Genomic DNA, 27,499 nt, shown 5'->3' with positions numbered 1-27,499 from the left:
AGCCAAATTCCTTGAAGTTACCGTGACTTCTTTCTATTTCATGCATTCACATCACCTCTATCAGCAAATCCTCTCTGCTTATCTTTGCCATCTAACAATTTACTTCTACCTCTTCCACTATCACACTAGTCCAGACTATTTGTCCAAAGGCCTGGCATGCTGCGATTCATGGGGTCGCAAAGACACGACTGAGCAACTGAACTGAACTGAACTGAACTTATATGCAGAGTACATCATGAGAAGCACTGGACTGGAAGAAGCACAAGCTGGAATCAAGATTTCCGGGAAAATATCAATAACCTCAGATATGCAGATGACACCACCCTTATGGCAGAAAGTGAAGAGGAACTAAAAAGCCTCTTGATGAAAGTGAAAGAGGAGAGTGAAAAAGTTGGCTTAAAGCTCAACATTCAGAAAACTAAGATCATGGCATCTGGTCCCATCACTTCATGGCAACTAGATTGGGAAACAGTGGAAGCAGTGTCAGACTTTATTTTTTTGGGCTCCAAAATCACTGCAGATGGTGACTGCAGCCATGAAATTGAAAGACGCTTACCCCTTGGAAGGAAAGTTATGACCAACCTAGATAGCATATTGAAAAGCAGAGACATTACTTTGCCAACTGAGGTCTGTCTAGTCAAGGCTATGGTTTTTCCAGTGGTCATGTATGGATGTGAGAGTTGGACTGTGAAGAAAGCTGAATGCCAAAGAGTTGATGCTTTTGGACTGTAGTGTTGGAGAAGACTCTTGAGAGTCCCTTGGACTGCAAGGAGATCCAACCAGTCCATTCTGAAGGAGATCAGCCCTGGGATTTCTTTGGAAGGACTGATGCTGAAGCTGAAACTCCAGTATTTTGGCCACCTCATAAGAAGAGTTGACTCATTGGAAAAGACCCTGATGCTGAGAGGGATTGGGGGCAGGAGAAGAAGGGGACCACAAAGGATGAGATGGCTGGATGGCATCACCGACTCAATGGACGTGAGTTTGAGTGAACTCCGGGAGTTGGTGATGGACAGGGAGGCCTGGCGTGCTGCGATTCATGGGGTCACAAAGAGTCGGACACGACTCAATGATTGAACTGAACTGATCCAAATATTTCTCACTTGAATTATGGTGATAACCTCTTAGCTGGCCTCCCTGCTTGCTCCTGAGGACAGCAACCAGAGTAATTCTTTATGGATATGTGAGATTATTTCACTCCCTTGTTCAAAATCCTCATCATACTCAGAGTAAAAACCAAGGGTATCATAGTAGCCTCTTCAGTTCAGTCACTCAGTCATGTCCAACTCTTTGCGACCCCATGAATCGCAGCACGCCAGGCCTCCCTGTCCATCACCAACTCCCGGAGTTCACTCAGACTCACATCCATCGAGTCAGTGATGCATCCAGCCATCTCATCCTCTGTCATCCCCTTCTCCTCCTGCCCCCAATCCCTCCCAGCATCAGAGTCTTTTCCAATGAGTCAACTATTTGCATGAGGTGGCCAAAGTACTGGAGTTTCAGCTTTAGCATCATTCCTTCCAAAGAAATCCCAGGGCTGATCTCCTTCAGAATGGACTGGTTGGATCTCCTTGCAGTCCAAGGGACTCTCAAGAGTCTTCTCCAACACCACAGTTCAAAAGCATCAATTCTTCGGCCCTCAGCCTTCTTCACAGTCCAACTCTCACATCCATACATGACCACTGGAAACCATAGCCTTGACTAGACAGACCTTTGTTGGCAAAGTAATGTCTCTGCTTTTGAATATGCTATCTAGGTTGGTCATAACTTTTCTTCCAAGGAGTAAGCGTCTTTTAATTTCATGGCTACAGTCACCATCTGCAGTGATTTTGGATCCCCCCTCCCAATAAAGTCTGACACTGTTTCCACTGTTTCCCTATCTATTTGCCATGAAGTGATGGGACTAGATGCCATGATCTTAATTTTCTAAATGTTGAGCTAAAAGCCTCTCTGTACACACAATCTGAATTTTCACCATTCTCCCCTTCTCCATATTCACTTCTGCAACTCTTCCCCTAGCTCTCTGTCCTTGAACCACCTAAGTCAAATTGATGCCTCAGGGGTTTTGCATTTGTTATTGTCTGTCCTTGAAATGGTCCTCTCCCAGACAGCTTCACATCTCCCTTTCCTACTTTGTTTAGGTTTCCTCTTTAAAGCCATATTCTCAATTAGGCCTTTCTTAAACTCTAAGTATACTCACATACTTTGTCACCGCCAGCGCTGGCAATATGCTTTCCCTGATTTTTGTCATAGCATTGTAATCATAGTTAGTCCAAACATTTTTAAAATTAATTTTTATTGGAGTGTAGTTGCTTTACTATTAGTCCAAACCTGACCATCAATATCAATATTATAATTTTACCAACAAGGCTAGAATTCTTTTATCAGGCAGTATGGCAGATGTAAACTGAAAAACAAGAGTCAAAGATACAGGCACATTACCAGAGTCCTGGTCTGTCTCTGCAATTAGTCCACTCCATTATCATGTCATAAAACCAAACTATCTCCCAGGGTGTGGCCACTAAGGTTTGTAGGTTTCCATTTGATCTTGTCAGGTTCTGAAAGCAAGATTGGCCTCTGGGACATTTTTAGCCTATAACTGAGCTAAGAGACTCTGTCTGTCTTTTGCTGTATGACTCTTTGTTACATTGGATTGCCCTATTGCATCATTCATTCATTCATTCTTCAAGTACTATCTCTCCTTCTTTCAACTTTAAAACAAACTTTTCCTGTTTGGAAAGAATAATTGTCTTGGCCATCCTGGTGTAGATTAGAGACATCAGTGATAGTCCAGCAAGTGCCTTTCCCTCTATTCATTTCCATTCATATCAGGTAGGATTATTCAGGTAGCGAACTTGTGGACTGTCTCAACCATTAGGCTTATAGCTGTATTCACTGGCAACCCTCATTTTTCCAGATGGGGAAAAGGCATCATTGAGCCTATCAGGACCTTAGGAATTCCAATACAAAACTTCAAGTATAGTCCAAACTATACCTTTATAGTCACAGTTTCTTGCTTTTATCAAGGATCGTCCTTGCTTCTGATACCTGCAGTTGAAGTCCTACCTAGTCTTGTCACCACTGCATCAGATGTGTGCGTAGGTGAGAAAGTAGCGATGATATGAAGAAAAATAAAATAATTTGGGAATAACTGTATAGTTATACCAGAATCCTCCCTAATCCCTTCTCCTCTCAATTCATCAGAAAAGAAAGTTCTCTTTTCTGAAAAAGTAAAAGTAGAGGACTCTATCTAATGGGGAGACTCCCTTGCCCCTGAATATGCTGAATGTAAGCACACACTTGTTACAGTGTGTAAGCTAGCCCCCATGCTGATACATTGCCCTCTTTTAGACAACCCACGTTTCAGTTTCCCATTTCAATTCTTTACAAAACCATTACTCTGTGTATGTTACGTCTCTGCCCATTGTCAGACATTTTGGGCTATAAAACATTTCTTGGTCTGAAGAAATGTGACTCAGTTTTCTGAATTGGTACAGTATCTTCTGTGTTGGTTCTTTTATAACATTCTGAGTATTTACATCTACCACAGGGTTCAGTCTAGAGTAAGAATCTGTTCCTCTTAATGCTCTTTTGTAGCCTCTTGGGACTAATGGCCTCAGTTCAACTTGCCAGTTGTTTGCAAGTTTGCCTTACCTCCAGGAAATCGTCCCCACTGACATCTGCCATTTCCTTTCTCTGTTTTTGGCAAATAGGACAGTTATGGCCAGCATTTTATGCCTCAGGAGGTTTAAGAGAAATGTGTCTATCTCTGCATTGTTGTAGTATCCCATGCCCACCTTTTTCATGGACCCAGGGGGCCACCTAAGTTGAGTACACCAGAATATCTGCTCATCAGTTCTGATCACCTCCTAATCCTGGAAGGGGATTCTTCTGATGGACATCAACACATCCTATTTTTTAATGCATTCCTCAAATTGTCATAAGAGATTTCCATAGGGCCATGCAGCAAGTTGGCATTCCCTAACAGGCTAATTTTCCATTGTCCTTTTGCATGACCGTGTGGAAAAAATATTGACTATTGCCCATCAGTGGTAAATAACACAAACACAGTGACAAGAAACATGCAGTTCACCCCACTGATGTGTTTTGATCTACCTTCTTCAGACTGGTGCCCTTCCAAACATGAGGCTATCCATTTCCATCAGGACTGCTATTCATAAACCAAACAGCTCTTTGTTAGTCTATTAAGAGCAGTTTATGGGCACTACCCAAGTAGCAATAGGGTCAGGCATTTCCAAAGTTGACTCTAGGGGAAAAGAGGTTTCCTTCTTATTAATATTTTTACATTCTCCCAGTAGCATGTTCTTGTAAAAACCATTTCAGTTTTCTTTTGGAACTCTTCTGGGCATTGCCTTCCTATGAGTGCCTCTGTCAAACATCACTCAAGATATTAGAGGTATTTCAGTTTTCAAGATTATTTTATGTCTTTCAGCCACAGGAGCAGTCTCAATAAAACCCAATATCTAGCTAATTGTTTCTCAAAAGGAAATTTTCTGGTCTGAAATCCCAGTATTTATTGCTGGATGATTTTCATAGGCTTTGTAATAAGACCCCATCTATGTTCAGCAAAGACAATTACACAGATAATTTGTTCACACCAGCACTCCGGTTCTACTCTATTTCAAATTAATAATTTGCATGGGCTTGGGCATTTTATTGGTTGCCTTTTAGTGTGTCTAATTAATATTGCCTGAAGGGTAGATTTATATGCCTTTACTTTTATACTCTGTAGGAGAAATGTTCCCCAGTTAGACACAATCTAATACATTCATCTCATTTCTATAATGCATTCAAGGAGGTGGTACTATTTCACATAAAGTTTGTTCAAATATTACAGTTTTCATCCAAACTTTCACCTTAATCTCTCCTAAATTTCTGTATTTTTTCAGTTTAATTGTCATCCCTGTTTGGGTTTAATTAATGGGTTTTGGTACCAAAATGCATAGGGTTCTTTTACCAAAACGTAAAGGAGTCCTGGAAATGTCTTCACCACTCCTTGATCCTTTTACCCATTCATATATTTGAGTATCCAGTAGATGAGTCAACCATTGTAATGCTTAGATTGCTTGTGGAATCACTGCCCAAACTAGGGTGAGTACAGCAGATTTATTGAGGGTCCTTTTATGCTGGGGGACCACTAAGGATCCCACTGGTACACCCAACCTCTGAGAGTGGTGCTTTAAGATCTGTGTTTTGACTCCGTCTATGTCTGCTTTATTTGTCCTATTTTTAAATAACTGCTTTCTACTCTGTTGGAATGAGTCCCTTGGTTTCCCTCTTTCCTTTCCCCTTTGTTCTACCCCATTGATGCTTAATGTATTCACTCCATTTCTTAATGAACATTTAAAAATTTCCATTCTGCTGGGATGAATCCATTGACTTTTCTTGTTGCTTCTTCCTACTGTCTTGGCAACCAGTCTAGCCTGTGCTGTCCTTGTTTCAGTATAACTTTTCTCTTTGACAGTGGCTCTCATGCTAGTAGTTCAACCTCAGGCTATCAAGAATCTAAACTGGACCTGGTGTCGGGTTCTACTCCAGCACATTCCTTTGGTAGAGTGCCTTAGATAAAGGCTGTCATGTGTACCAGCCAGAGACTGAACTTCGTCTGTCTCTTACTTCCATTTTAACTATTATGATAGCGAAGAATAATAACAATCAGGAAATTGCATATTTAATTTTTTTACTTTGCATTTTCTTATGCGTCTAGTGAGCCAACTCCCCAGAAGTTAGATCCATCATTTCTAAATTCCATCAGTAAATTTACCTCTGTTAACTAACATGATATCATGGAATGGGTGTCCCCTTGACTACTCAGGAGTCAAAGATTCCCCAGCCCCTACCTGACAAGAGCATAGCATTAGGTCCTTCCTCATCCTGCCAGAGTCACTGAATTGGCCTGTTCTGAAGAAGAAGAGCTCTGCACTCCTTTGCCAATGTTGTTATTGTGGTGATCAATGTCAAAAACCACACTGGAAATGACATTCTCAATGTATATGTTAAATGTTTTTAAAAATGAAATATTTAGTTTCTTCTGAAAAAGGAAACATGGTTCCTAATAAATATTTATAATTTCAGCCCATACTTTAATGTAAATATTTTACTCATTTTACTCTGAGTATTCATGAACTCTAAAGTTCTCATAAACTCTAAGGTTTCAAATAATCTTGATTTGTTCATAATCTAAGAACAAATTTCTCTGGCAAAAATAAAATAATTGATTATTGGTCAGTTGAACACTAGTCTTGTATCTTAGTATCAACAGTATATCAATCATCTTTCCAGTTTGAAGAATTTTAGTCTTGTTCTTGGATGATGTAATTCTCTCACATCCACCAAGTCTAACAGTAAAATTCAATTATTGTTTAGCACTTGTATTACTTCACATATGTTTCTAATTTTTACATAAAAAAATTAGAATTCAAAAGTCTTGGATGGAGACCATGAGAGAGCAGTCTTGGAAAAAAGTTCATAATAAAAAGATAAAGAAAACATTGAACTTATATTGATGCAAAAAATTAACTCTGGTAATTTTATTTCATTGGATGAATTTTTCGGTTCTTTAGATACACACAGGGCTTCCTTGATGGCCTAGGGAATCCACCTTCCAATGCAGGATATGCAGGTTCTATCCCTGGTCAGGAAGATCCCCTGGAGAAGGAAGTGGCAACTCACTCAAGTATTCTTGCCTGGGAAACCATGGACAGAGGAACCTGGTGGACTACTATTCATGATGTCACACAGAGTCAGAGAGGACTTAGTGACTATAATGGCAATGGCAGAAAACATCTTTTAGAGGAAACAGTAAGTGTAGAAACCACGCATGCTAGAAATGAAAATAAAAAGCAAAAAATCAGCCATTGCCTTTCTCTCCACAATTTCAGGAGTTTTTATGGCAAACATTCTCAAAATGTGTTTCAGATATGGATGAATGTTTCAAAATGTCTCAGATAAGGATGAGCAGAAAGGCAAACTCTCAGGGCCACCCCAAACCCACTGAATCAAAAACTTCCTGTGGCCCAGTGATCAGTGCTGTAATAACCTCTGGGTGGTTCTGAGGAGTAGTGAAGTTGGCAAGCCACTGCTTCAAAGTGATCCTCTTGCAGGATGCTCATAGAGACAGCATGTGCTTTTTCCCTTGGAGTGCTTCACCAGGAGGTCCACTCTTCCTTGTCAGTTTTAAAGTATTTCCTGCAGGGTAGGTATACATCCTATTCCTTCATTAAACAGTTTCCTGTCAATGTATTTTGTAAAGTCACATTCTGACAACCTGAATGGCAAGTGTGGGGATGCTGGTTATGCACAGATTGAGTTGTATATAGGAAATATCCAAAGGACTTGCAGAAAATACTCTGTGACTGGACCGTGCAGACAGTGTAAACACGGCGACTCCTGGGGAAGGAAGTACTGCACTGTGGGAGCTCAGCCCCATAGTAATATGCCACCAAGGCCAGCAGTGGGCTGCTGTCTATGGGGTCGCACAGAGTCAGACATGACTGAAGCGACTTAGCAGCAGCGGCAAAGCCAGCATGGTGAGCCCAGTTAATGAAGGAAGAAGTACTAGCAGCACAGACAAACTTCACATTAGCTCTGTGAAAGCTGGGATGTCTGTCTTGTTCAACTTTGTAGCCCCATTGCCTGGTACGGTGGCCGGTATATAGCAGGTGCTAAGTAAATCCTTGTGAACTCCAGGGAAAAAGACAAGCACGGGGTTAAAAAAAAATGCAGGAAGAATTAAAGTACACACAGCAAGGAAAGAATGTAAATAAACTTCTCAGGACTAGGAATATAATAACTAGACATGGTTGATGCTGTTCAATCCCTAAGTTGGGTTTGACTCTTTGAGACCCCATAGACTGTAGAAAGCCAGGCTCCTCTGTCTTCCACTATCTCCTGGAGTTTTCTAGATTCATGTCTATTGGGTCAATAGTGCTATCTATCCATCTAATCCTCTGCTAACCCCTGAACCCTTTGCCTTCAGTCTTTCCCAGCATCAGGGTCTTTTCCAATGAGTTGGCTCTTTGCATCAGGTAGCCAAAATATTGGAACTCTGGCTTCAGCATCAGTCCTTCCAATGAATATTCAGGATTGATTTCCTTTAGGATTGACTGGTTTGATCTCTTTGCAGTCAAAGGGACACTCAAGGGTCTTCTTTAGCACCATAATTTGAAAGCATCAGTTCTTCAGTACTCAGCTTTTTTTATGATCCAGTTCTCACATCTATACATGACTACTAGAAAAACCATAGCTTTGACTATATGGACCTTTGTCAGCAAAGTGACGTTTCTGCTTTTTAATATACTGTCAGTTTGCCATAGCTTTTCTTCCAAGGAACAAGCATCTTTTAATTTCATGGTTGTAGTTATCAGCAGTAATTTTGGAGCCCAAGAAAATAAAATCTGTCACTGTTTCCATTGTTTCCCCATCTGTTTGCCATGAAATGATGGGACCAGATGCCATGATCTTAGATTTTTTAACGTTGAGTTTCAAGCCAGCTTTTTCACTCTCCTCTTTCACCTTCATCAACAGGCTCTTTAGTTCCTCTTCAGTTTCTGCCATTAGAGTGGTATCATCTGCCTATCTCTGGTTGTTGATATTTCTCCCAGCAGTCTGGATTCTAATGTGTGCTTCATCCAACCTGGCATTTGCATGATGTACTCTCCATATAAGTTAAACAAGAAGAGTGACAGTATGTGACCTTGTCATACTTACTTCCCAATTTTGAACCAGTCCATTGTTTCATGTCCAGTCCTAATGGTTGCTTCTTGACATGTCTACAGATTTCTCAGGAGACAGGTAAGGTGGACTTGTATGCAGATCTCTTTTTTCCAGTTTGTTGTGATCTACACAGTCAAAGGCTTTACTGTAGTCGTGAAGAAAGAATAGATGTTTTTCTGGAATTCCTTGTTTTATCCATAAATCCAATGAATGTTGGCTATATGATCTCTAGCTCCTCTGCTTTTTATAAACCCAGCCTATACATCTGGAAATTCTTGGCTCATGTACTACTAAAGCCTAGCTTGAAAGATTTTGAACATAACCTTGTTAGCATGTGAAATGAACATAATTTCATAGTAATTTGAACATTCTTTGGCATTGTCATTCTTTGGGATTGGAATGAAAACTGACCTTTTCTAGTCCTGTAACCACTGCTGAGTTTTCCAAATTTGCTGACATATTGAGTGCAGCACTTTAACAGCATCATCTTTTATGATTTTAATAGTTCAGGTGGAATTCTATCACCTCCTCTAGCTTTGTTCTTAGTAATGCTTCCTAAAGCCTGCTTGATTTTATAGAATATCTGGTTTTAAGAGAGTGACCACATCATCATGGTTGTCTGGGTCATTAAGACCTTTTTAGTATAGTTCTTCTGTGTATTCTTGCCACCTCTTCTTAATATCTTCTACTTCTGTTAGGTCCTTACCATTTTTGTCCTTTATCGTGCCAATCCTTCCATGAAATTTTCCCTTGTTAACTCTAATTTTCTTAAAGACATCTCTGATCTTTCTCATTCTGTCGTTTTCCTCTATTTCTTAAGAAGGCCTTCTTGTCGCACCTTGCTATTTTTTATAACACTGCATTCAGTTGGATATAATCTTTCCATTTCTTCCTTGCCTTTCACTTCTCTTCTCTCTTCAGCTGTTTGGAAAACCTCCTCAGACTTTGTCTTCTTGCATTTCTTTTTCTTTGGGATGGTTTTGGTCACTGACTCCTGTACAGTGTTGCAAACCTCCATACATACCTCTTCAGGCACTCTGTCTACCAGATCTAATCCCTTGAATCTATTCATCACCTCCACATTATAATCATAGGGATTTGTTTTAGGTCATACCTGAATGGCCTAGTGGTTTCCCCTACTTACTTCAATTTAAGACTGAATTTTACAATAAGAAGCTCATACATGATCTTAGCCACAGTCCGCTTCAGGTCTTGTTTCTGTTGACTGTGTAGAACTTCTCCATTTTCTGCTATGAAGAATATAATCAGTCTGATTTTCAGTTCAGTTTAGTTGCTCAGTCATGTCTGACCCTTTGCGACCCCATGAATCACAGCACGCCAGGCCTCCCTGTCCATCAGCAACTCCTGGAGTTCACCCATACCCATGCCTATCGAGTCAGTGATGCCATCCAACCATCTCATCCTCTGTCATCCCCTTCTCCTTCTGCCCTCAATCTTTCCCAGCATCAGGGTCTTTTCCAATGAGTCAGCTCTTCTCATCAGGTGGCCAGAGTATTGGAGTTTCAGCTTCAGCCTCAGTCCTTCCAATGAACACCCAGGACTGATCTCCTTTAAGATGGACTGGTTGGATCTCCTTGCAGTCCAAGAGACTCTCAAGAGTCTTTTACAACACCACAGTTCAAAAGTATCAATTTTTCGGTGCTCAGCTTTCTTTATAGTCCAATTCTCACATCCATACAGGACCACTAGAAAAATCATAGCCTTGACTAGATGAACCTTTATTGGCAAAATAATGTCTCTGCTTTTTAATATGCTGTCTAGGTTGGTCACGACTTTCCTTCCAAGGAGTAAGCATCTTTTAATTTCATGGCTGCAGTCACCATTTGCAGTGATTTTGGAGCCCAGAAAAATAAAGTCAGCCATTGTTTCCACTGTTTCCCCATCTGTTTGCCATGAATCGATGGGACCAAATGCCATGATCTTAGTTTTCTGAATGTTGAACTTTAAGCCAACTTTTTCACTCAACTCTTTCAGTTTCATCAAGAGACTCTTTAGTTCTTCTTCACTTTCTGCTATAAGGGTGGTGTCATCTGCATATCTGAGGTTGTTGGTATTTCTCCTGGCAATCTTGATTCCAGCTTGTGCTTCCTCCAGCCCAGCATTTCTCATGATGTCCTCTGCATATAAGTTAAATAAACAGGGTGACAATATACAGCCTTGACGTACTCCTTTTCCTGTTTGGAACCAGTCTGTTGTTCCATGTCCAGTTCTAACTGTTGCTTCCTGACCTGCATACAGGTTTCTCAAGAGGCAGGTCAGGTGGTCTGGTATTCCCATCTCCTTCAGAATTTTCCACAGTTGATAGTGATCCACACAGTCAAAGGCTTTGGCATAGTCAAAAAAGCAGAAATAGATGTTTTTCTGGAACTCTCCTGCTTTTTCCATGATCCAGCAGATGTTGGCAATTTGATCTCTGGTTCCTTTGCCTTTTCTAAAACCAGCTTGAACATCTGGAAGTTCGTGGTTCACATATTGCTAAAGCCTGGCTTGGAGAATTTTGAGCATTACTTTACTAGTGTGTGAGATGAGTGCAATTGTGTGGTAGTTTGAACATTCTTTCACATTGTCTTTCTTTGGGATTAGAATGAAAACTGACCTTTTCCAGTCCTGTGGCCACTGCTGAGTTTTCCAAATTTGCTGGCATATTGAGTGCAGCACTTTCACAGCATCATCTTCCAGGATTTGAAATAGCTTATCTGGAATTCCATCACCTCCACTAGCTTTGTTCGTAGTGATGCTTTCTAAGGCCCACTTGACTTCACATTGCAGGATGTCTGACTCTAGGTGAGTGATCACACCATTGTGATTATCTTTGTCATGAAGATCTTTTTTTGTACAGTTCTCCTGTATATTCTTGCCACCTCTTCTTAATATCTTCTGCTTCTGTTAGGTCCCTACCATTTCTATCCTTTATCTGATTTGGTACTGACCATTTGGTGATTACCATGCCATCTCTTGGGTTTTTGGAAAAGAGTCAATATGTTCTCTTGACAAAACTCTGTTAGCATTTACTATACCATGGCGCACCATACTTCTTTTTGTATTCCAAGGTCAAACTCCCTTGTTATTCTGGGTATCTCTTGGCTTCCTGGAGTTCCCAGGTGGCACAGTGGTAAAGAATCCACTTTGCAATATAGAAGCCACAGGAGAGCCAGATTCGATCCCTGGGTCAGGAAGATCCCCTGAATTAGGAAATGGCAACCCACTCCAGAATTCTTCCCTGGAAAATTCCATGGACAGAGGAGCCTAGTGGACTACAGTCCATAGGGTCACAGAGAGTCAAACACAGCTGCAGCACAACTGAGCATGCATGTCTTTCTACTTTTGCATTCTAATCCCCTGTGATGAAAAGGACATCTTTTTTGGTGTTAGTTCTAGAAGGTGTTGTAGATCTCCATAGAACGGGTCAACTTTAGCTTCTTTGGCATCAGTGATTGGGGCATAAACTTGGATTACAGTGATATTGAATGGTTGGCCTTGGAAATGAACCGAGATAATTATGTTGTTCTTGAGATTGCACTATCCAAGTAGTGTATTTCAGACTCTTTTGTTGACTATGAGGGCTTCACCATGTCTTCTAAGTGATTCTTGCCCATATTGGTAGATATAATGGTCATCTGAATTAAATTCATCCATTCATGTCCTTTTTAGTTCACGATTCCTAAGATGTTCTTGTTCACTCTTGCCATCTCCTGCTTGACCCATGTCCACAATTTGCCTTCATCCATGGACCTAACATTCCAGGTTCCTATGCAATATTGTTCTTCATAGCATCAGACTTAACTTTCACTACCAGATACATCCACAGCTGAGCATCATTTCTGCTTTGGCCCAGTCATTTCATTCATTCTGGAAAGTGAGAAGTGAAAGTGAAGTTGCTCAGTTGTGTCCAACTCTTTGTGACCCCATGGAATGTACCCTACCAGGCTCCTGTGTCCATGGGGTTTTCCAGGCAAGAGTACTGGAGTGGGCTGCCATTTCCTTCTAGAGCTATTAGAAAATTACCCTCTGCTCTTCTCCAGTAGCATATTGGACACCTTCTGACTTAGGCGGCTCACCTTCCAGTGTCATATCTTTTTTGCCTTTTCATACTGTTCATAGGGTTCATAGCAAGAATACTGGAGTGGGTTGCCATTTCCTCCTCAAGGGAGCCACATTTTGTCAGAACTCTTCACTGCCACCCACCCATCTTGGGTGACTCTACACAGGATGGCTCATAGATTCATTGAGTTATGGAAGCCCCTTTGCCATGACAAGGCTGTGATCCATGAAGGGAATTAGACATTAAAGAATGTTAAAATTCTGTTATTTGTAATACATAGGCAAGAAATTAAATGGCAACAATCAAGCTTATAGCATTGAGACTTTGGGCCATAGGTCTCTGTCCAGACAATATTTGCCCACTCGCTGTATAGGGAAAATGTGTCTTGAGGGTTAAATGAAAATTGTATCCTGTATTTACATTAAGTTGTTTGTTTAGATATTAAGTTTAGTGCAAGGTTGGAGATAACATGTTTAAGTGGATTTCAAGCAAATCCTTTTTGCTTTGTTTCAAGCCCAGATTAGGAAGATATTAAGTACATAGTATATCAGGAAACTTTACTGGCTAAGATGAATTTTTTTCTCTCGCTGTATATACTGGGTTGAACCACATGAAATTGCTGTTTTTGTAGTTCCAAAATGATCAATTATTGGCAATTTCACACAGTTCCACTTAATAAAATGAGGTTTTAGTAACCGCTGCTTTTAAAAAATTGTTTCAAAAAAATAGAGAAAGTAATGTAACTATGTAATATTATTGTATACACCACACATATTTTGCTAGTATTCCTTCATGTGAGTATAAGGACCATGGAACATACAGCTCTGGGCTTGGGTGGGAGAGTGGAGGGGTGGGTACCATCTATCAGTCAGTTCAGTCACTCACTCATGTCTGACTCTTTGTGACCCCATGGACTGTAGCACGCCAGGGCCTCCATATCCATCACCAACTTCTGGAGTTTACTCAAACTCATGTCCATTGAGTCGGTGATACCATCCAACCATCTCAACCTCTGTCGGCCCCTTCTCCCACTTTCAACCTTTCTGGTACCATCCATATCCACACCTTATGTGGTGGCGCCCCCTGGAGTAAGCACTGGATAGAATTATACTTGGAATGTTCTCAAGACTTAGTTCTTTTAAAAGCAATAAAACATCACAGAGTTGAAACATCTCTTTTCCTATACTATCCCTCCTTCTCCAAAGTGGAAAATAATTCTAAAGTTGATGTATATCTTTCCTGTTTTATACTTTTTTAAAAAGACAATGTAGAGAATTACCCCATTATTTATATTAATTACTATTAATAACTAAAATCTCTTTAATGTTATAGTGGTGTTTGTAACTCTTATTATCACATGATCATTATTAAAACATTATGACCCACCTAGGTTAACAGAAAATTTAAGATGAAGTTTGTTAAGAGCAAACTTTCCCAAGTGTGGTTCCTGGCACACGAGTGTGACTTGGGTACCTAATTCAAAATATAAATTGCTATATTCCACTTCCCACTCCCATAAGCTAAAGACCCAATGCCAGAGAAGCTCTCTGGGTGATTCTCACACTCAATAAAGTTTAGGAATCCATGATCTGAGAATAAATAGGCAAGTGAATGTACGCTATTGAATTCCATACTAAAAACTTCTCTTATGGCTTGAATATGTGGTAAATATATCTACAGTCATAGTTAGGATAAAACAGATGAATAATTTTAGTTTCAATTTTTTCCCCCCAAGAAAATCTAGTATGTTGCTCACTGAAATATATGTCATCAATTTACGTACCACTTTAGAAAAGAAAAACTAGCAATGAAATATTGCAATTTTTTTTAATATTTACTTTTATATTAAAGTTTTTTATGGTTATTGGAACAGCACTTCTAGACATCCTGACATAGAAAACATGTAATCCATTCTCATGATCTTTAACACTTTAGCACTTTTACCATTAATGGAATAATTTTGAGGCATGTCAGAATTTGTCAGAATATTCCTATGGGTAAGACTTCACCCTCATATTTGTATCACTTAAATCATTTGCTATTGAACATCATGTAGGTTCAGCTCAAAGTTATTCAGAAGTCTCACAAATCAATATTTGATAATTTAATAGCAGTCATATTTAATACCAGAATCACAGAACTTAGTCATTCTAAAATCTCAGGATTTTGAAATTTCTTGCGTTTATTCAAGGGTTTTTCCAGGCAGCTTTTCGTTTGTTGGCTTGCACTTGGTTGTGATAGTGGTATGTAATACTGGGTGGGCTCCTTGTAAAGTAGCCTCAATCCTCCGCTACTCCCCGTGTACACAGTCCTTACTGTGTGATGTTGCGCCTCCTGCCTCCAAGGGAAAGAGTCTGCTTCCTCCCCTGTACCTGCCTTGGCCTTGGGGTAACAGAAAGCGGTGGAAGTGCCACAGATCCAGTCTTGCTTTCAAGAGGCTATATGCATTTCTCCCTTTTCTCTTTGGAGAGTTGCTCCTACCATGTGAATAAGCCCCACCTAGTCTGCTGGAAGAAGAGAGACTCATGTGCACCCGATTTTATTCCTCCAGTGACAAATATTTGCTTCACATTTATGTCCTGCTTGTTTCATTTCTGAGCGTTTCTAGGTAAAAATATTTCATTTTTAAGCAGAAATGTAATTTTTTTGAAGCTATTGAAATGTCAATTAAGTTCAATACATGAGCCATTAACAGTACATATAACTCAAAATGGTGACAGCATGAACGCCTGTGATGAGCTTATGTGTGTCTAGCCATGAATATATTGTGGCTGAGAGTGTTTCCAAGATGCTTCAGATTTCAGAGATAGAAAAATACATGCAAAAAGTTCACTCTAGGTAAATCTGAATATAAAGAATAAAATACTTAAAAAAAAACACTTGGCATCTGGTTTGGAAGTGCTGAAGACGTTGGATTTTATGGAAGCTTTCCTTTCAGAAGGATTGAATAGTGAGCCTGATTTTGACTAGAACATTTAAGTATAAACCATTTCAAAAAACTAAGCTGAAAAAGAATTGAAAAGAAATAGACTAGACTTGGAAGCTGGGCAGAGGTACCAGCCCAAAGAAATAAAATCTTTGCTGATTTGTCACCTCCTTGGAAAGGGCATCAGTGACCTTTTAACCCAAATAGTAACCTCTATCCTCTTATTCTTCATAACACTCACTGTCATTGACATTTTATTATACACACAGGTTTATTTTCTTTCTTCCACTAACTTTATTGCTGTATCCCTACAACCTAGACAAGTGACATACAGTAGTCACTCAGTAATTTTACTGAATAAATGAATTAATGATTGAGAGGCATATCTAAGCTCTGTCTAGTTCACATATGTGCACTGTACACACATTTGTCTCAAGTGGTTGTAGTAAAATAATTATGTTTGTGCCTTAAAAAATCTTTCATGGGACTTTGTAACTATTGGGATCACTCATACTGAAGGAAGAAATTAGCAAGAACTTTGGGGGAGGGTACTATGTATATGTGTGGTGTATATGTGTCTTTGTGTATGTGTGAGGGAGAAAGGCACATTTCCAAAGCAGATGCCATTGAAATGCATCCAACATGCTGAGTGAGGCACTAAAGACGAGTCTAAAAAAGTGTGCTGGCGCCCTAGGCCTCAAGGAGGTGATGACATTTGAGCTGCGGCTTGAAGATAAGGTAAGATGCACATTTTAGAGAAGGATTTTCATCAAGAATTATGTGCAAAAGCAAAGGAAGCACTATTAGACAGCATCAAACATGTTCTTAATCATGGTATATGATTCTTTAACTCTGTTGTTAGATACTTGGTTGAGGATTTTTAAAATTTTGGCTGTTGTGGAATTCCTTGCAGTACACAGGCTTTCTCTAGATGCAGTGTGGTTGAGGATTTTTGCATCTATGTTTATCTGAAATATTGGCCTTTAATTTTCTTTTCTTGTAGTGTTCTTATATGATGGTGGTATCAAGTGAATGCTGGATGTATAAAATAAATTTGGAAATGTTCCTTCTTCTCTTTTTGGGGAAGAGTTTGAAAAGGATTAATATTGATTTTTAAAAAAATATTTGGTAGAATTATATTCACCAGTAAAACCATCTCTTCCTAGATTCTTTTTTTTTTCTTTTTTAACTTGGGAGGTTTTGATTACTGCTTGACTCTTTTGTTGTTCAGTCACTCAGTCATGTCCAACTCTTTGTGACCACATGGACTGCAGCATGCCAGGCTTCCTTGTCCTTCACCATCTCCTGGAGCTTACTCAAACTCATGTCCATTGAGTTGGTGATGCCATCCAACCATCTCATCTGTAGTCCCCTTCTCCTCCCACCTTCAATCTTTCCCAACATCAGGGTCTGGGAAATGAGTCAGTTCTTTGCATCAGGTGGCCAAAGAATTGGACCTTCAGCATCAGTCCTTCCAATGAATATTCAGGATTGATTTCCTTTAGGACTGACTAGTTTGATCTCCTTGCACTCCAAAGGAATCTCAAGAGTCTTCTCCAGCAACATAGTCCAGCTCTCTTTATAGTCCAACTCTCATATCTGTACGTGACTACGGAAAAAACCATAGCTTTAACTATATGGACGTTTGTTGGCAAAGCAATGTCTCTGCTTTTAATACACTGTCTAGTTTGTCATAGCTTTTCTTCCAAGGAGCAAGTGTCTTTTAATTTCATGACTGTAGTCACCATCTGCAGTGATTTTGGAGCCCAAGAAAATGAAGTATCTCACTGTTTCCGTTGTCTCTCCATCTATTTACCATGAAATGATGGGACTGGGTGCAATGCTCTGTTTTTTTTTTTTTTTTTAATGCTGAGTTTTAAGCCAGCTTTTTCACTCTCCTCTTTCATCAAGAGGCTCTTTAGTTCCTCTTCTCTTTGCTGTAATGGTGGTGTCATCTGCATATCTGAGGTTATTGATACTTTATCTGGCAGTCTTGATTCCAGCTTGTGCTTCATCCAGTCCAGCATTTCACATGATGTACACTGCATATAAATTAAATAAGCAGGGTGACAATATACAGCTTTGATGTACTCCTTTCCCAATTTGGAACCAGTCTGTTGTTCCATGTCAGGTTCAAACGGTTGCTTCCTGATGTTCATACAGGTTATAAAGGAGGAAGATGTGGTCTGGTATCCCATCTCCTATACAATTTTCCAAAATTTGTTGTGATCCACACAGTCAAAGGCTTTAGCATAGTCAGTGAAGCAGAAGTAGATGTTTTTCTGGAACTCTCTTGCTTTTTCTATCATCTGAAGGATGTTGGCAATTTGGTCTTTGGTTCCTCTGCCTTTTCTGAATCCAACTTGGATATCTGGAAGTTCTTGGTTCACATACTGTTGAAACCTAGCTTGGAGAATTTTGAACATTACTTTACTAGCAAGTGAAATGAGTGCAATTGTCCGGTAGTTTAAATATCCTTTCACTGTCTGTCTTTGGGATTGGGATGAAAAATGACCTTTTCCAGTCCTGTGGCCATTGCTGAGTTTTCCAAATTTACTGGCATATTGACTGCAGCTCTTTCACAGCATAATCTTTTAAGGTTTGAAATAGCTCAACTGAAATTCCATCACCCACTAGTTTTGCTCATAGTGATGCTTCCTAAGGCCCACTTGACTTCACACTCCAGGACGCCTGTCTAGGTGAGTGATCACACCATTGTGGTTATCTGGGTCATGAAGATCTTTTTTGTACAGTTCTTCTGTGTATTCTTGCCACCTCTTCTTAATATCTTCTGCTTCTATTAGGTCCATACGTTTTCTATCCTTTATTGTGCCCATTGTTGCATGAAATGTTCCCTCGGTGTCTCTGATTTTCTTGAAGAGATCTCTAGTCTTTCCCATTATATTGCTTTCCTCTGTATCTTTGCATTGTTCAGTCAGGAAGGCTTTCTTATCTCTCCTTGCTATTCTTTGCAATATCTGCTATCTGCATTCTGATAGGTATATCTTTCCTTTTCTCCTTTGCCTTTAGCTTCTCTTCTTTTCTCAGCTATTTATAAGGCCTCCTCTGACAACCATTTTGCCTTTTTGCATTTCTTTTTCTTGGGGATGGTTTTGATCACCGCCTCCTGTACAATGTTATTAACCTCCATCCACAGTTCTTCAGGCACTCTGTCAGATCTAATCCCTTGAATCTATTTCTCACTTCCACTGTATAATTGTAAGGGAAATTATTTAGGTCATACCTGAATGGCCCAGTGGTTTTCCCTACTTCCTTCAATTTAAGTCTGAATTTGACAATAAGGACTTCATGATCTGAGCCACAATCAGCTCCCAGTCTTATTTTTGCTGACTCCGTCTTCCGCTACAAAGAATATAATCAGTCTGATTTCGATATTGACCATATGGTGATGTCCATGTGTAGAGTCTTCCCTTGTGTTGCTGGTAGAGGGTGTTTGCTATGACCGGTGCATTTTCTTGGCAAAATTCTGTTATACTTTGCCCTGCTTCACTTTGTACTCCAAGGCCAATTTGACTGTTACTGTTCCTTTCTCCTGGGTCCTTGTGCACAAAATGTTTTATTGTGCCCTCTGAGAGTCTGTTTCTCCAGTCCTGTGGAGGTTCTATAATCAAATCCCACTGGCCTTCAAAGTCAAATTCCCTGGGGGGGTCTCAGTTCCTTTCCCGGATCCCCAGATTGGGAAATCTGTGGTGCAGTCTAGAACTTTTGCAGCAGTGTGAGAACTTCTTTGTATAATTGTTCTCCAGTTTGTGGGTTGTCTGCTCAGTGGCTCTACCGTGTGGCTAATGGTGACCTCCTCCAAGAGGACTTACACCACACACCACACCTCCCAGTCTGCTGCAGCCAGAACCCCTGTCCTCAGACTCTTTACTAGTAATTAATTTGTTCAGATTTTCTCATTGCTATGGTCTGAAATTCCAAAACCATATGAAATAATGTATAGTCTTATATCATAAAAAGAATATTATTTTTTTATTTTGTATTTTTATTTATTGAGGTGATATTTGCTAAGATGAAATTAACCATTTCAGAGTGTAAAATTTAGTGTTATTTAGTATATTTGTAATGTTGTGCAACTAACATCTCCTATCTAGTTCCAAACATTTCATTACCCTAAAAAAAACAATCCTGTAACCTCTTATAGCCTCTCCTTTCCTTCCCCTGTCTAGTGCCTGGCAATCACCAACTTGCTTTCTGCCTCTATGGATTGACCTCTTCAACCTGTCTTATATAACATAATCATAAAATAATTGTCTTTTGTTTCTAGCCTATTTTTCTTAGCCTGATGCTTTTGAGGTTCATACATGTTATAATATATATGTTAGTACTTCACAAACTTTTATGGTCAAAAATATTCCATTGCATGAATATATCACATTTTACTTTTCACTTCATCCATTGATGAACATTTGACTAGTTTCCAGTTTGGGGCTACCATGAATATTTCTGCTATGATTCTTTGTGTACAAGTGTCTTTTTGCATGCCTGTTTTATATTCATATTTTAAAATCCTTTCCTACTCCAGATTCATAAGCATATTGTCGGATAATGTATTCCAGTATACTTATGGTATATAGAGTTCTTGTAATATGTCGGTTTTTCATTCAACTGAAATTATTTTTGTTCTAAATGATGGCACAGGGATTTAATTTTAATTTTTAAAGAAATTGATAGGCAATTATCTCAACCTTTTTTTTGAATACTTGTCCTTTTCTACTGATTATTTCTTATATTCTGATATAGGGTTCTATTCTACTCTTTAATTTTTTTTAAATGCAAAACTATTATCCTTTTACTTGGAGGAAATTATGTATTTTGTTTTTCTTCACTTTGAATAATTTTTCAATATTTAATGCACATGCTAAATTTTGCATTTGTATCAAGATGATGGAAAAATTTGACTACATTCTTTTTCAAACATATGAAGAACTGTTTGTTTCCTTAGTGTCAGTCAATCTCATTTTGTTTTTAAGTACTAGATTGTGATTAAAATAAATTTTCTTTTTAAAATAAATTATTACACATCAAATTATTGGTTACGAATCTTAACCACATTCTTTTACCATCCTTCTATGATTCACTTCTTTCTCTTCTTGAAAAATGTCCACAAACTTTGCTCTTTAGAATTAATAAATTTGTGGTAAATTTTCTGTGTCCTCTTACCTAAAAATAATGCTTTTTCTGGGTATATAATTCTGTTTTAAAAGATGTTTTCTCTTAGAATTTTAAGCTTTGGCTCTTTGTCTTCCTGTTTCCAGTGTTGTCAATAGCAGCTTTGTGGTCCATATAATTGTAATTTTTAAAATGTAATCTTTTATTCCCCCATTCTTTCTGGAAGCTTTTTAATATTTTGTCTTCATACTTGTTCTGTTTTTAAGTGTGAGTTTTGTTTTTGTATTATTTGTCTTTTTGCTCCTAAAGTGCAGGCCCTTCTAGTTTTAAGAGTTGTATTTTTCTTCACTACTAAGAAATTGTCTGCTGTTTTTATGTTTATTTTTTTTTTCTTTTCCTGAAGGTTGTCTCTCCCATCTTCTCTCTACTTTCTTGTCCTGTAAACCTTATCAAGGAGATATTGGAACTTTTAAGGAAAGTTCCATCACAAAGTAGTGACTAAGAAGATAAACACCGCTTACAGACCAAGTTTGTCTAATGTGAACAGTGTTTTGAAAATAATTGAAAGCTGTGGTACATATACACAATGGAGTATTACTCAGCCATTAAAAAGAATACATTTGAATCAGTTCTAATGAGGTGGATGAAACTGGAGCCTATATACAGAGTGAAGTAAGCCAGAAAGAAAAACACCAATACAGTATACTAACGCATATATATGGAATTTAGAAAGATGGTAACAATAACCGTGTATACGAGACAGCAAAAGAGACACTGATGTATAGAACAGTCTTTTGGACTCTGTGGGAGAGGGAGAGGGTGGGATGATTTGGGAGAATGGCATTGAAACATGTATAATATCAGATATGAAGTGAGTCGCCAGTCCAAGTTCAATGCACGATACTGGATGCTTGGGGCTGGTGCACTGGGACAACCCAGAGGGATGGTACCGGGAGGGAGGAGGGAGGAGGGTTCAGGATGGGGAACACATGTATATCTGTGGCGGATTCATTTTGATATAATGGCAAAACCAATACAATATTGTAAAGTTAAAAAATAAAATTAAAAGAACAACAAAGAAAATAATTGACTCACATATTTTTAAATTGATAGATTTCACCTAAGTATACAAATTTCTTTCATTTTTGGCAATTTGGAAGATCTGACAAACTGAACTTTCATTCCTAAGTGAAAGTAATTGGCAAGAAATAACGGCCTCCACTCAGAGGGGATGCACACACTCCAGATTGTCCTTGTCATTTCTGCTCCCCTTTGTCCTCCTGATTTCAAGCTCTAGTATCAAGTGCTATGTGTCATCATCCCTGTGGCTTCTTTTATTTAAGTGGAGAGAGAGAGAGAGACTCTCTATTTGTCCATATTTCAAAGTAGGCATAAGAAATTGCAGTGAGTTTCAAGAAAATGAAAGATTATTTCTTAGTAGAAGTAAAGAGATTTCCTACATGTTTTTAGTATTAACAAATAAATGTCTGTTGAACAAATACAAAACAAAGTGCCTTTCTATATATATGTATACATATATGTATGTATATAAACTGAGAGTTATGACAGACATGTGGAAAGATGCATGATGAAAAACTTAATGAACTTAAATATGGACCAAACTTTTACAGGCTTATTTTTGAATACAAATGCATAGATATAAAGCAAGTGATTTTGCCATGATATGTTACCATGAATTAGGTTAAAAATTGCCCAAATGGCATTTTTATTGCAGCTGGTAGTTTTATAAAAGAGTATCTGTTGAAGGCAATAGAAATTATATGTCCTGAACCAAAACAAGCATTGAAAACATAAGACAAACTGGCGATATGGCTAAAAATTTACAGTCTGTGTTGGAAGAAAAAAAAGTTAAGTCATTTATGGATTTGTTTCTTCTAGCTGATGATATCACAGCTATATATAATGTCAACTATTTAGATGTATTTATTCATCACCAGTAAAAACTTTTTGTATGACTGAATAACATTTGGAGATGATGCCTGTGAGGGTCATAGAATTACTGTGTTGAGAAAAAATTTAATGTAAATTGGTCAAATAAGTGTATATATAGATGGTGCTTGAGTGGTGATCTGTGCTAGATTTTTAAGTAAACTTAATTAAAAGCACTAACATTTGCAGAGACATAGAACTTAAGTCTTTGGATTCCTTTATTATTCAGAAATAGTTTTGTAAAAAGCCCATATGATATGCATAAATTCCTCTTCTTAAAAATTTTAAAAATCCTTTTTATTGCAGAATAAAAGCCAAGCTCTCACCAGGTCCTACAGGCTTCACAATTGATACAATTCCCCCACACACTAATGTCTCAGACCTTGTGTTTTTGCCCTTGCTTAATCCACTGCAGGAATATTAAGGGTCAGGTATACCTCATCCTCAGAGCCTTTGTACCTACTCTTCCTTCTGCCTCCAGAATCCTTCCATAAATAGCTACGGGCTTGTTCCTCCACCTCTTTGGGCTATTCCCCAAAGTGTCGCCTTCTCTGTAATGTCTTCCCTGGTCAGAGTATGTAACACTCCATCTCCTACATTTTACCACCTGACAACACACACATCATATCGCTTTTCTGCTTTTTCTCCATAGCCATACATTCTTATACCCTGTATATTTTATTTTCTGTTCCCCCACCCCAGTACACTTACACCCACATGCATGCTTAGAAAGTAATCTCCACATGGACAGGGTATATTGTTCTTAAGCTTTGTTTGTTTGTTTCTTTGTTTTTCATCCCCAGAGGTTAGAAGAGTGAGTGGAACATAAAAGGTGCTCAATAACTATTTATTGTGTTACTAAATGAGCCAAGTAAATTGGTTATTTTTTGACTTTAAACCTTAGTCAACTCAAGATCTTGTCTAATTGACTGGACACACAATGTAGCCTGGAAGTTATTTGACTGAGCAAGGATATAGAGACCTAGAAATTCTGAAACTATTAGAAGAAATCAACATATTTATGTCACTCAGAGCAGAAGCCCCACCTCTTTTCACCAGCAAATGTTGAATTAAGGAACTTGTCTTTTCACTTGACATTAACACATATAATTAAGTATTATTCACAATGTGATTTCTCTGCAAACGTATGCACATGTATTAGCCTAAGTGTATACATTGATTTGTTTCTCCCAAAGGTATATTTGAGAAGCTCATGTGGTCCTTTTTTCTGTGTTAATGTTTATTTTCTAAGGACATGAAATATTTTTTCCAAAACTAGACTATTTGTGAATTCAATTACAAAATGAATATCTGATTTAAACCATTATGAGTAGAACTATCATCATGGAGTTTGCCTTTCTTAATTATAACTGGCTGTTTCAGTAAAGTCAAGAATAGAAGCTATTGAATTGTGTTGCCATGTGGTGGCGTGTACCAAACATGACAGCATCAGTATATCAGAATTATGCAAATATTTGAGAATTAGTGATTACAAGATTATTACAAATATTCTCTTCATGTTTTTGATAATTAGTGACATGAACATATTGCTCTTAGGTGAGAATTCAAACCCCATTTCTCTGTTACATATTTATTCTCCAAGAAACAAAACTCATTATTGACATTTTGGGCTAAGAAAATAATTCCAGCTTTCCTGTTTATATAGAAGGAACAACTTATTACAAAAATATAATATTTAAATATTCAAACTGTATGTTTGAAGTTACAAATTTAAATAATACTCAATCTCATACATGCTTCTATTTTGAAACACGCCCAGTTTGTTTAATTTATTTTATTACTGCCTTATGGCTATGGGCAGCAGAGCTTGGTTTTCCTAAGATGAGGTATGGGAAATGCACATAGAACTTCCTATATTATAGTGGAGGACTTTGCCCTGGAGAGACAATACTTCTTTTAGCCTTTCTAATTCTTTCCATAAATATACTATAATTTCATAGGAGAAAAATTCTCCAGGATTTCTTTTTCTTCCTTTTTTCTCTTTTCCTTGCGTGGTTAAAAGACCATGTGTGCACAAGTATAAAGGTGGGATTGTGAATCAAGTTTTCTATATATGGACTTTAAATGAATTACCTTTTTCTCTGCTCTTCTTTTTACTTGGAGTTTTGAAGGGAAAATCATATCTTCACATGGCTGGCCTTATTCAGTCCAAAATATGATAGCCTATACTTTTAATCCATTTACATTTATTATAACTCCTACTTTATCTCACTTCTGCATTTTTAATTTATGCTTTTTTGTGAGTTTTTCTTACTCTTTATACTTTACAGTTTCATGATGCTATTTTTTGCTTTTTTCCCTTTTTAGCTGATTGCTTTGAAGTTGTGTGATCTTGTTTTAAATCTAGTTATTTAATTTCCTTTTAGTTTTTACTCTAAACTGTTCATTTTTTAATCCATTGATTTTAGGATATTTTGTGAGATTAGATTAAACTTCATAGATTTGTTTATGCAACTCTCTGCAAACCCATGGACTGTAGCTACTGGGCTTCTCTGTTAATGGGATTTTCCAGGCAAGAATACTGGAATGGGTTGCCATTCCCTTCTCCAGGAGATCTTCCCAATCCAGGAATCAAACCCAGGTCTTCTGCTATACAGGCAGATTCTTTACCAACTGAGCCAACAGGGAAGCCCACCTAATTTTTAAGTAACATTTAACAAGTAATGTACTCTTTAACAAAATTAACATAAACTTGTGGTTGCTTTACAAGCACTGTGTTAAACTTTGTCATATACCATTGTATTTGTTTCCCATTATCTTTTATCATTGGTCTGAATGTTTATTCTTCTATAAAATATCATTACATTTTCAAAATATGTTTAATATATGTCAAGAATGCTTTATTATTTTACTCTTTAATCTCATAGCCATTCTCGAGCATTTATACTTTTTTATGGAATTTCAAATTTCTTGATCGATTTTAGAACATCTCATTTAAGATATTGTTTGTAATTTCATTAAATTCATATATTAGCTTAGGGAAAATAGTGTTATTTATCTTCCATTTTAGACCTATTGCTTTTTCTTTTTTTCTTTCATCTCACAGTTAATATTTTATAATTCTTGCATCACTGACTTGATGGACGTGAGTCTGAGTGAACTCCGGGAGTTGGTGATGGACAGGGAGGCCTGGCGTGCTGCGATTCATGGGGTCACAAAGAGTCGGACATGACTGAGCAATTGAACTGAACTGAAATATTTGTGTTTAAGCCAGTCTTATTTTTGTTCCATATACATTAATTACATATACACACACATTTTTTTGAAATTTAAAAACTGTACCAAGATATATCTATGTTTTAATTTTCATCTATTTTGTATGTTATGCATTATTTTGAGCTTCATGTTTAGTTCCTTTAAAACCCATAGTTTTAAAACTATGCTAAGTTTCCTTTTCATAAGTTTGCTTATTGGTTTAACTAAATTTATTGGTATTGTATTATCAACTTGCATCTCTATATTTAAAGAAAATTCTCTTTTTCCATATTTATTATATTTTCTTAATATTGGGATTTTTGTGTTTATTTTTCTTCCTCTGGAAAAAAAAATCTGAAATAACTTTTGAAGTTGGTCTCTGTATCACATATTAAAAAGTTAATTTTCTTAGTCATTTCTGCTCGTTAAATTCTTTTTACAGTAGGTTAAATTAATCAGTTCCATTTTTGTGTCCTTAAAATTATTTTCTTAACTTGCTCTTTCATCTCAGCCTTCATCTTAGTTAATTACCTTCATCTGAGCTACTTCTTTTTATGATATTTTAATGTTGGTTCATACAGGCATTTATATATGAAAATTTTAAAACATGGAGCTGGTATTGGCTGGTGCACTGGGACGACCCAGAGGGATGGTGTGGGGAGGGAGGAGGGAGGGGGGTTCAGGATGGGGAACACATGTATACCCGTGGTGGATTCATTTTGATGTTTGGCAGAACTAATACAATTATGTAAAGTTTGAGAATAGAATAAAATTAATTTAAAAAAAATCCTTTATATTTTTTGTATTATTTTAAAAATATTGATTCTCTTCTGAAATAATGCTACCCTTTTCTTTTGCATTGGACTTTTCATATTTTCCACCCTAGTTTAATCATTCATGTATGAAAGAGGATACATTTTCTTTTAACAAGTACCTGCTAAAGATAGAGTGCTTTGATTGCTTTTAGAGCCCCTCTTCATGTATTTGAGTGCTGAAGACTCTCAGATCTAAAGCTGAGTTGATGCATATAGTATGTACTCTAATTTCTGGTAACTACAGGCTTGATCCTAAATTGTTCCATGCTGAAATTGTGATTTGTTTTTTCTCTGCCTAGCTTACTTCTTACTCTTTTTAAAAATGTTTTATGAATTCTCAAAAATGATAGAGTGCTTTTAAGTTCTTTCCATGTTCAAGATTGAGTTAAAGCAAGTGAGCCACTTTGGGGTGCAAAATTGAAATGGGTATCAAGAAAATCTGAGTAATCAAGACAAACAGTATTTGTGCATAAATATATCTGGGCTTCCCTGGTGGCTCAGACAGTAAATAATCTGCCTGCAGAGCAAGAGACCCAGGTTCAATTCCTGGGTTGGGAAGATTCCCTGGAAAAAGGAATGGCTACCCACTCCAGTATTCTTGCCTGGAAAATCACATGGACACAGGAGCCTGGTGGGCTACAGCCCATGGAGTTGCAAAGA

General features: G+C 37.9%; 1 long non-coding RNA gene across 7 annotated transcripts in view; it reads left to right on the top strand.

Moving 5' to 3' along the window:
* Positions 1-27,499, top strand: part of LOC147365747 (uncharacterized) — a 298,664-nt gene that overhangs the window by 144,202 nt on the left and 126,963 nt on the right. The window contains exon 5 of one of the 7 annotated variants that reach the window (XR_015132699.1): positions 25,876-26,439. The exons of the other annotated variants lie outside the window; for them this stretch is intronic. This is a non-coding gene — a long non-coding RNA (uncharacterized LOC147365747). Of the gene's footprint in view, positions 1-25,875; positions 26,440-27,499 lie in introns of those variants that run through there. 7 annotated transcript variants of the gene reach the window in all.

The sequence above is a fragment of the Bos grunniens genome, chromosome 9 (genome assembly GCF_055505025.1).
Source record: "Bos grunniens cultivar Pamir isolate PY7600 chromosome 9, Bosgru_T2T1.0, whole genome shotgun sequence".
In the NCBI taxonomy this organism is placed as follows: domain Eukaryota; kingdom Metazoa; phylum Chordata; class Mammalia; order Artiodactyla; family Bovidae; genus Bos; species Bos grunniens.
This window is presented reverse-complemented; position numbering and strand designations above follow the sequence as displayed.